At 35.4% G+C, this 10794-nt stretch overlaps 1 long non-coding RNA gene across 1 annotated transcript; it reads left to right on the forward strand.

The window, feature by feature from the left end:
• The first annotated feature begins 2401 nt into the window (after positions 1–2401).
• LOC130235445 (uncharacterized) lies at positions 2402–9042 on the forward strand. The gene is made up of 2 exons (XR_008838396.1): positions 2402–5986; positions 7831–9042. It is a non-coding gene; the product is annotated as an uncharacterized LOC130235445 (long non-coding RNA).
• Positions 9043–10794: the final 1752 nt, after the last annotated feature.

A 10794-nucleotide genomic window follows, 5' to 3' on the forward strand; every position in this document is an offset into this window, starting at 1 on the left:
ATTGAGGGCCTTACAATTGAAGCACAGCAGGTCATGCGCCAAAGTGAGAACATTATGACAGAGCGTATGCAATACATTTAGACAATGTATATGTTGAACAAGACAAAAACAACCCTCGCCAAAATAGCATACATAAGGAGAATCATTTAGAAAGTATGGAAACAACATGATCATATGCAAACACATGATTGTAAGCACATGCTATGTGACCTTTAAGATATGTAAAAACAGAAAAACATACAGCCATTAATTAAAAAGCTAGGATCCTATTGGAGCCGGGAATAGGGTGATGTTAATCATATCTCATGATACCTATGGATAAGAAACTGTATATAAACTGTGGGTTTTTGGACATTGAGTGGGAGAGAGCTCGATCGACCATCTCTGCTGTAACAATAAACTGCTTCAACTTGAGAACTTCGAAGACCTCAGCCTCTTTTTTGAAACCTAGAAGATGTTTGTCGAGATCCAGCGCAACTTTCCACTACATAATTTGGCGCCTTTCAACGTGGGGCTGGACTGAGGATAGTCGAAGGAAGGTGTCAATGGGCCGATCCTTGGCAGACACTCACGCAGAGACCAAATAGCGCGCAGATTAAAAAAGGTGAGCAGATTTTTGCTTTGTTTTGGTTCTCTGATGAGTGTGCTGTGGGGTGGACCGGACACCTGAACTTGACTTTTAAAATACCTCACAATTAAAAAGAACCTATAATTTGACTAAATTAATAAAAAGAATGATAAAGTAATTGATAAAGTGATAAAAGAATAGTGAAATGAACTATTTATAAGAAAAAGAGGTCTTCCAGGTTGTCAAGGTATGTGCTTGTACTAACAAATGGCTATAAATTATGCACAAACTAATGGCTTTGTATTATATACTAACGAATGGCTGTAAATTATATGCGTATGAAAGAGAGGTACATGCATGGATTGCTCCGCGTCTCTGTACTCGCCTGTGGATCGAGTAAGACTCTCCCGATAGAGGCAGGGAAATTGGGAGGAGGCCTTTAATCTGATCCCAAAAGCACCTACAGGGAGGGCTGGATCTCAGTGGATGACCTGTGTTAGTCTATATGTTGTGTTTTTATATTTGTATGTGGTCTGGACCGAAGAGAATGGGGAATGTTTTGGAAAAGATAATTAGATTGAATGAGAATGAGAATAAGAATGCAAATGCTGAGACATTTGTGAATGAAGATGCATATGGTAAGAGATTTAGAAGGTTAAAGCATGAGTAGGGTGTGTGTTTAAGGACGATGATAGCTAGAGAGAAATTACTGAGGTGTAGTGTGAGAGAAAGTGAGTATTATAAGAGATTAAAATACAGATAAAATATTAATTGATTAGAGAATGAATAAAATTTCACATGCTGTGCTGGAGGGACAAAGCAAGCAAAGTGGCCACAACAATTAAGAAAAGCAGTTTTGCATGTAAAAAAGTTTGTTTTGTCTCCCAGGACCTGCTTGTGATGATAAAGACATTTTAACTGTTCCTCCAAAAGAAATAAAAGAAATAAAAGTAATAGAGGGAGGTTTGGATTCCAGATAAAAAAAAAAAAGAATAGCTTGCATGCAAATGATCTGTGTTTGCTCGTTAAGAGGCCTTGATAGCGACAGACGTTAACTAGTAACTGTTACTCAGATTTGGGAAGTTTTTTAACAATATAGGATATACATAGAACAGATTTAGATTTCAAGAGTGAGTTCTGAATGTGTGGTGACAGTTAAGAGATTAAAAGCAGATTGGATTATAATGACGTGCGCAAGGAAATTCCTATGGTTATTGCTTTAGTGTTGTGTGTGTGTGTGTGTGTCTGTGTCTGTGTGAATGGTTGTGTAAAATTCCATATTGGTGGACAGGCAGAGCCCCCCTTCTGCACAGTCCCTTAAGTGGAGCATGGCAGGGATAGACACTCTGTGGTACACTGAGAGGAATGAATGAGTGAATGAGTCCTCTAAATTTGAGGGACAAGAATGTGAGAGTGTGGTTAAGTATTTGTGTTTAGTGTTTGTGATAAAGAGTGAGATAAAAGAATCATCATTGTAGATTATAATATAAAGATGGACTGTGAAATATTGTGTAATAAAGAAAATATAGAAGAGACTGATGCAGTTTAGGGAAGATATTATAATATTTAGGAAATAAATGAATTCATTTCAGATAGAAAAATATAAAGAGAAATATATTAAATTAAGGAGAAGTATATAACATAGGTTGACATTTGTGCATACAAAGAGATCATAATATAAATTCTTAGAATTTAATTTAGTGAATAATAGTATCTGATTTAATATTAATGAGGTGTAAAGAGTATAGGATATGGTAAAGTAAATACAATTTGGAAAATAAAAAAATGTGTTATATAAAAGAATAAAGTAATAAGTTAAACATTTGGGAACAGAGAGGAATAATACTTAGAATTTAGAAAAAAAATGAATATTTAAGATATAAATAATTTATAATTAAATACTGAACAAAGAGAGAACAGAAAAGAAAATAATGGCAAAGAGGAGGAACATTTGATGTAAGCAGTGTGTGAGTAAATACAAACTCTGAAAAATAATAATTATAAATGAAAAGAATAAGACAAAAGGTAAAAAGTAAAATGATGAGTGTGAAAAAAAGAGTAAGAAATATGTACTGTAAACTTGAAACAGTTATAGAAAATGCTAGAGAAAATAAAACAATGTAAAGAAAGACCAACTGGTGAGAAAACACTAGAATAAATTAGGAGAAAAATAAATAAGTTAAGCACAAGCTGAAGCTAAAGAAATGGAATTAGAAGAAAACTAACAAAATAGAAAATTAATACAAAATACAAATGATTTAGTAATAAATATTTAAAAAACCAGCTGTTGGGCAGCAAAGAGAAGAACATAGATGAGAGGAGTCTTTATTTGATAAAGGAAACATGGGAAAGTGGAAAATGTTTAGATAATAACTAAGCAAATGTATATATTAAATTAAGGGGCACGGAGATGGACTTTGAAGGGTCCTTGTCTTTTCGCCTGCCGGACATTCCTGAAGGCACTGGGAAATAGAATAAGGTGTTTGGAGAAACACAAGGAGCAAATTGTTGATTGTGGACTCTTATTACATGAACTAAAGCAGTGAGCCAGGCACTGCATACAGAGAACTGCTGAGACTTGACCCATCCACATATGTTCAAGAGACACTTAAAGAAGGAGAAACAAGAGACTGATGAACTGATCAAAAAAGCTAAGCTTTCCAGCAACATCAGCTGGGTGAAAGAGAAGCCATCACCAAGAGGAAGGAGGAATGCGCTACACTTTAACTCCTTCAAAATGCAGGAAATGTGGGGATTCCTGAATGCAACAATGCAAAGACTGCACTATCTATGAAACAGTTGCCTCGGGGTGCGAGGGAGAGAGATTGGCTGTGGCCTAGCAAACTCAATCTCAAAAGCCCAGTAGAACTATGATGCAAATCAAGTACATTGCAAATTAAAACAAAAGTGGACCCTTTCTTGAATCAAATTAGACTCCTGTCAAATTAGTCAGGAAGGAAGGTATTATATAAATTAGGACGTCACATTTATTAAAAGGAATTTGAACTAAATAAGGATTACAGAATAAAAAGATAATATCTATTAATTATAACAGATAGAAGATGTAAGTAAGACAATTGGTAATGGGGATCATACATTAAGTTAAACATTTCTGAAGCAGGGCTAGTAAAAAGCAGAATGTCTATGAAATGTATGATCCTGAAAGAGATTTAGACTTAGAAAATTAATACCAGGAAGAAATTAAAGGAAAAAAAGAACAGCACATTAGAATAAGTCAACAGTGAGAAGCGCTAAGTGTAATAAAATATGATTTTGGGAAAAAAAGGGGGTTAATATAATAGAGTTTGTTTCGCATGTATAGCCATATAACTGAAAAATTGGGAAGTAAATTTGAGGAATAATGAGGAAAAAAAGAGCAAAACAGACCAGATAGATTCAGTGATTTTACAAAAAATTACATAAACGCTGTGGACCCATTCAGTATGATGGACTTGCCTTAAGAAGTAAATATCAAGAGAAAGAGAAACAATAATGAATACAACATCTGAATGAACAAATAGCTCAGAAGTTAAATGATTTAAACAAGTGTAGTTAAATACTTAAAGAATTATTATCATTGCAGGACTTGAATTTATAATTAGAAAATTAACCAGTACAGTGAGGGTTAAAATTAAACCAGATGCACATCTGCAGAGAAAATAAGAAAAATGCTGAAATGATTACAAAAACAATATTGGAGTTTTATTGAGAGTAGGATTATTAACACCTAGTGATTATAATATGAAATAAATCATTGGATATTTTCGATTTAAAATATATTTCAAGTCAGGCATGACTGTGTATGTAACTAATAAGATTTGATTTTAATTTAAATTAATTTTTTTAATTATGCTGCATTAAAGCCGGTAAAAAGCAGATGCTATAAGAACAATCAATGAGAGAAAATCTTCCAGCTGAGGTTCCTACATTTTATGAACAAATGTTCCTCCTGATGTCAAATATTGTTAAGTAATTCATTTCTGTTCAGCTTATTTTAGGTAATTAGCAGAGGAGGGTAGGTACCAATTAGTATTTACATTTGCTGGTGAAAATTATACATATAATGAAGTGCCTGAAGATCTTATGATGAATAGTAGTTTGTTACACTATGTAGCTGATTTAATTATCTCCATATAGACTTAGCTCAGTTAAAATACAGAAAACATATGATGACTTTTAGGGAGGATTTTAGCATTGATGGAACAGAGAATTTTACAAAAAAAAAACAGTACTGGAGAAAATTTATGAAACAGGAAAGACTGCAAAAATACAGTTCTGAATTAACAGGAAAGAAAGATACAATAAAGGCATTTGAGGTGATGAAAGATAAATTAGTCTGTCATTGAAGAAAACACTGTAACAGATTTGAAAGTAAATAAGCGACAGGATGTGAGGTAGTAAGTCACCTATAGTGCTTTTAGAGCTACAATCTCAATTAAAGAACATTGTGAAAATTAAACAACAAACAGATCTCTGTGAACAATCTAGCATGAAAGGGAGGAAAAGACACAGTCTATAGCCTATACATAAAGGAATAATTGCACCAACAGCATTTCTAAGTACAGTATACTTATTGCAGATGCACATGATTTTGATCAAGGGTAAAGTATTAGGAAAAATTAAACAGCAAGGAGATTGGTCTCCTTATTAAATGCAGCGATTAGTGAGTTTTGCCCATGTTACATCTGTGCTAAATATAATGTGAGGAAAGGGACAGCAACCAGTACCTTAAGTGACATTCAAGCATTTAGTGAGGGTTTTGAGGTTATACTAAAATGAGTACAAGGCAAGAAATACATGTTTGTACTACTTAACAGGTTAGGATTAAAAACAGGTTGTGGTGATTAATTATATTTCTAATAAGAAAAACTATGATTTCTACATCTGGAATAACATCAGAAATAATTTCAAATAATGGATGTGCATTCATAAAGTATTTAGAGTAATTGAAGTAAACTAAAAATAGCTAAATAAGTAAATGAATAAGCAAACAAATAAATAAAAATGTTAAAGAAGTACTGTTAATTAAGAATAAATCAAAGGCTAGAGTGAAATTATCATGCACAATCACAAGGACTGGTCAAAAGCTACAAGAAGATCCATTAGGGCCAAAGCTTTTTTTAAAAATATGTGAAAATGCTAAACTTGATTAAGTTTGGATTATTACACTAGACTGATGTGTAAACAGATGCTTTAATGAGCTTTTACATGTACACTAACAGAAACAGGAACTTAACACTGCATGGAACGCTAATGTCCTGTCTAATACATTGGCAAATAAGAATTTTGTCTTATAAGAAAAACTAACTGCCATGTATGAAGCTGTTCATTCACAGGAACAGAACAGTGAACGACAGAAGGAAGATGTTCCTGCTGCTGCTGATGATGATGCAAATGAAGATGAGTGAAAGCCTAGAGGTAACTTCTCCAAAGGTAAAGGATTATCCCAGTCTGATGGAGTCAGACAAGAGTATCCAACAATTGACTTCTTAGTTTTCTTGGAAAGGGGTGAATATCCCACAACAAAATGAAGGTAAAGAACAATCGTCTGAAGAAAAATATTGACCCAGAGGATATGTATGAAAATCAAAATGATATGCAATTTAAAAAGAAATTGAGTATGACCAGATCTCAGATCATCAGCTCTTAGAAAAAACTAATAACAATGATTGGTATTGTTGGGCAAAATACATTTAGAAAATTACAAATATTCAATTGCCCAATATGTTTACAAACACTTTTGAAAAAGCTTATAGTGGTTGTAAATTTTTATGATTATAGACATTGTACAAAATTCAGTATACTGTACTGTGACTCTCCATTTTGCCAGGCCCAATGTCTTGATATTATAGGAAGCACCAAATTTACATTAGAGAACAATGATAGGTTGAAAAAAGAAAGCAAAGAAATTAACATTAGAGTTCAAGCAACAACAAGAGAGATTCCCACAAATATGCAATAAGAAATTAGAATATGAATGTTATAACCAAACAAGTGGATCGACAAATGTGAGAAAATTTAAAAGGAAATTGTGCAATAATTTGCCATTTGACTGACAAATGTGGGGAAAAGAAAATGTTTATATGCAAACCTTCCAAATGGCTACAGCTACAATAAAGAATATAATGGTGCCAGTTTCAAAAAAAGGCGATAGGACGGCTAACAGCACACTTGGTAATTGCACTGGACAAAATGTCCAATTGCCAAGATGATTTCCCTTAATACAACAATATGAACAAATAGCAGACTACTACTGGATCTATGGAAGGGGAATATTACACCTCAACATTCCATTGAAATGGAAAGGGATTTGTACTATTGTTAAACTAATACAGGAAGTGATAATAACTGATTGAGTTGAAGAGCAAAATGACATACAAAGACAGCAGAATTGGAAGCTCTGAATTAAGCGACAATATACACCTGACTCAGAAGTTCACATTGGCCAACCTAGTGTAATACCAGATGAGTTTAAAACTAGAGATATAGCAAAAGAAGGACTTGACTCTATAATAGTGTGGATAATTGCAATGACAATTTTTACAGTGGATTAACTACATTTATTACAACCAACAAAGATTTATAAATTACACAAATGATGACGTTAAAGTATTAGGAGAATAATTGGCCCTAACAAATAAAATGGCTTGGTAAATCACTGCACCCTTTGCTGCTCCTATATTCCAAATAATACCGCCTTAGGTGGATCTTTCACTGAAGCCATGCGAAATTGGAAAATCTGAGGAAAGAAGTAAAAGAGAATGCTGAAGAGGATAAGTACTTTAGTGACTAGTTTGCCTCCATGTATGGATCATTAGGACAATAGTTGCGATTGGACAATAATTAAGATTGGAATATTCAAAAGAATTGCTATATTTGTTTTTATTCTTTTTTGTTGTGTTATCCCTCTTCTCAGATTTATAGCTAAAGCTGCTGCCAAGCAGATGGTCGATGTGCGAGTTAATAGAACTGTGCATGACTGCAGAGACCATGTCTATGAAGTTCTTGGGCCAGATTTGGAACATTTGGATGAGTTTTGAGAACAATTACTACCCTAAATTTCTTTCATTTTTAAGGTCTTAAAAATAATAATAATATAATTCTTAGCTTTTACTATTTCATAAAGGCTTTAAATCCCAAAGAGAATGGTTTTAAGCAAGGCTTCACCTTAATACAGGAAAATGCAAATAGAATGCACTGAACTGAAAGATAGTGTAATCATTTTTAGACCCGTTTACTAGTATAAAATTCTGTGTATATAGGAGTTCATCGAAGCTGCCGGAGCTGATATCAGATGTACACGAGAAAAGAGGGAAGATGACTACGGGTCAAGGGACACTCCAGTATCCAGCAACAAAGGAGAAGAAGAGCAGAATCTACTGGAGGTTTAAAACCCCACTGTCTGCTCCAACACCAGACAGTACTCAGAAGTACCTCTGGCGACGTGGGATGAAACATCAGATATAGTTCTTTTACAGGGGCTATGAATGTTCTGCAAATATTGAGATTTTATTTTGTGTGTTGATTAATCAAGTATATATATATATATATATATAACCAGTGCTGTGAGCACAGCTGACAAAGCATATGTTTTAACATGACTAATAATTTTTGAGTGTTGAACTCCCCAAGAAAGTATTTAGTTAGGGAGAGTGGGATCTTTTACTCCTTCTAAAGCCAAAAGTGGAGGGAGATGTTTGGTTCCGTTTCTCCTCTGAAGTGCGGCGCAAGGATGCTGACAATTGATAAGGATGTAGATGGGCAACTTTTTTGGTTGCACAAGAATGTTAAAAACTGAGCGAAATGTTAGATTCTTAAGTTGCACTTCAGCGAGGGATTTAGGAAAGGGACTTTTTTGATAAAGCCCCTGAGGGGGGATTTATAGTGGAACTTTTATTATGTAATCACTATATATAGTGGAACTTTTATTATGTAATCACTATATAATCTGCCACTATTAAAATATAGATTACTATTAAAATATACTGTTAAAACTTATAGAAAGACCTATATTCAAGTGATGCAGAAGAGACATACAAACATGCAAGGCCTTATAATTGAGGGCCTTACAATTGAAGCACAGCAGGTCATGCGCCAAAGTGAGAACATTATGACAGAGCGTATGCAATACATTTAGACAATGTATATGTTGAACAAGACAAAAACAACCCTCGCCAAAATAGCATACATAAGGAGAATCATTTAGAAAGTATGGAAACAACATGATCATATGCAAACACATGATTGTAAGCACATGCTATGTGACCTTTAAGATATGTAAAAACAGAAAAACATACAGCCATTAATTAAAAAGCTAGGATCCTATTGGAGCCGGGAATAGGGTGATGTTAAATCATATCTCATGATACCTATGGATAAGAAACTGTATATAAACTGTGGGTTTTTGGACATTGAGTGGGAGAGAGCTCGATCGACCATCTCTGCTGTAACAATAAACTGCTTCAACTTGAGAACTTCGAAGACCTCAGCCTCTTTTTTGAAACCTAGAAGATGTTTGTCGAGATCCAGCGCAACTTTCCACTACAGAACCAGTGGACGTGCAACAAATTTAAATATGAAGTAAAATCAAAACAAAATTTCTATCTGGAGCTCCTTCACAGGACTCGACACTTAGAAACACTTGCTCCATCGGGCTCATGGCTCTCAGCATCGCCCACACTTATCACCGATACCAAGCCGACCAATCACAGAGCTTGTGATACAGTACGTGTCGTTTAATTACACTTTTTGAGAAATGCTCGTCAGCATCGGTGAGGGCTATGGGACCATGCAAAGGCTGCTCCAGACTATACGCGTGTGATTGACACAGAAATAAAAATCAGCCTTAAGGCTGGTTTATACTTCTGGTTTAACTGATTGGCGTGACCCACGGTGCCTGCCTTGTGCGTTGCCGTGTATTTATACTTCTGCACACTGTTTGTGTTACTCTGCAATAACACTTCCGAAATGTTACCTGGCAGAAGGTTTTTATGTTTCTCTGTGTCAAGTTTCTTCACCGGTGTTTTGTTTTTCTAAACGCTACTTCAATGTACAAGTAGCCAAAACTTGCTCAATCAGAGGCGGGAACCAGCGGACGTGCAACCACTTCAATCATAAGGTAAACACAAAACAAAACTTTCCACCTGGAGCTACATCACGGGACTCAACGTTTGTAAACACTCGCTCTGACAGGTTTGCTCTCAGTCTCGCCCACACTCGTCAGCGATACCAAACCGACCAACCACAGACAACCACTATGCATTGTTGCGACGTGTAACTACATTTTTTGAGAGGTGCGAGTCAGCGTTGGTGTCTGGCAATGGTGAGAGCTATGCAACCATGCGAAGGCAGCGACGGAGCACATGCGTGCACTTGACGCAGAAGTGTAAATCAGCCTTTATAAATTAAGCCCTCTCGCCGTGGCTGACATGCACCTTTCAAAAAATTTAACTACACGTCGCAACGATGCATAGTGCTCACTCTGTGATTGGTCTGCTTAATAGCCATGACCAGTGTGGGCGGGACCAATAGCTGTGCGAACCAGATAGAGCGAGTGTTTACAAGTGTTGAGTCCCGAAAAGGAGCTCTAGATGGTAACTGTTGTTTTGTGTTTTCCTTATGATAAACCCCCAGGGGTCGAAGACCGTGTATACGCGTTTTGATGCGTCTTCTACTGATGACGCTGAAAATAACTTAAATTACACAATCAGTTTTGATCGTACAGATAAGATCAATACATCAATTGAATCTGCTAGGTGTCTAGTTTTTTTGTGTACACTTACAATGACAACAAATGTGTGTGCTTTTGCAAAATAAGGAAAACAACAGTGTAGGCATTTTTTCTTTTCTCTCTCTGCGAACTGTTTTTAGAAATGCGTCAGTAACATGCACTGAAACTCTGCGAAAACAAAACACACAGACATGAGACTATCTATAGAAAGCTCGAAGTGTCTACTTTTAAATGCAGTGAGTGAATGTTGCAAACAAATATTGCTTGATAAAGTAATCAGTATAAAACCAACACTATGTCTAGTTCAATAGTGGTAATGCCACCATGCACACAAGGCTTTGTTAATACAATCGTCTGCATGAGACACGCGCAACATATAGACTGTGCTCAGAAAAAACACATCATTGAAAAGAACGGAAACTCAGCAAATACTCATTGATGCACATCCGCCAGTTCCCTCCTCTGAATGAGCAAGTATTAGCATACAGTAAGGTAG

The sequence above is a fragment of the Danio aesculapii genome, chromosome 9 (assembly GCF_903798145.1).
Source record: "Danio aesculapii chromosome 9, fDanAes4.1, whole genome shotgun sequence".
Taxonomy (NCBI): domain Eukaryota; kingdom Metazoa; phylum Chordata; class Actinopteri; order Cypriniformes; family Danionidae; genus Danio; species Danio aesculapii.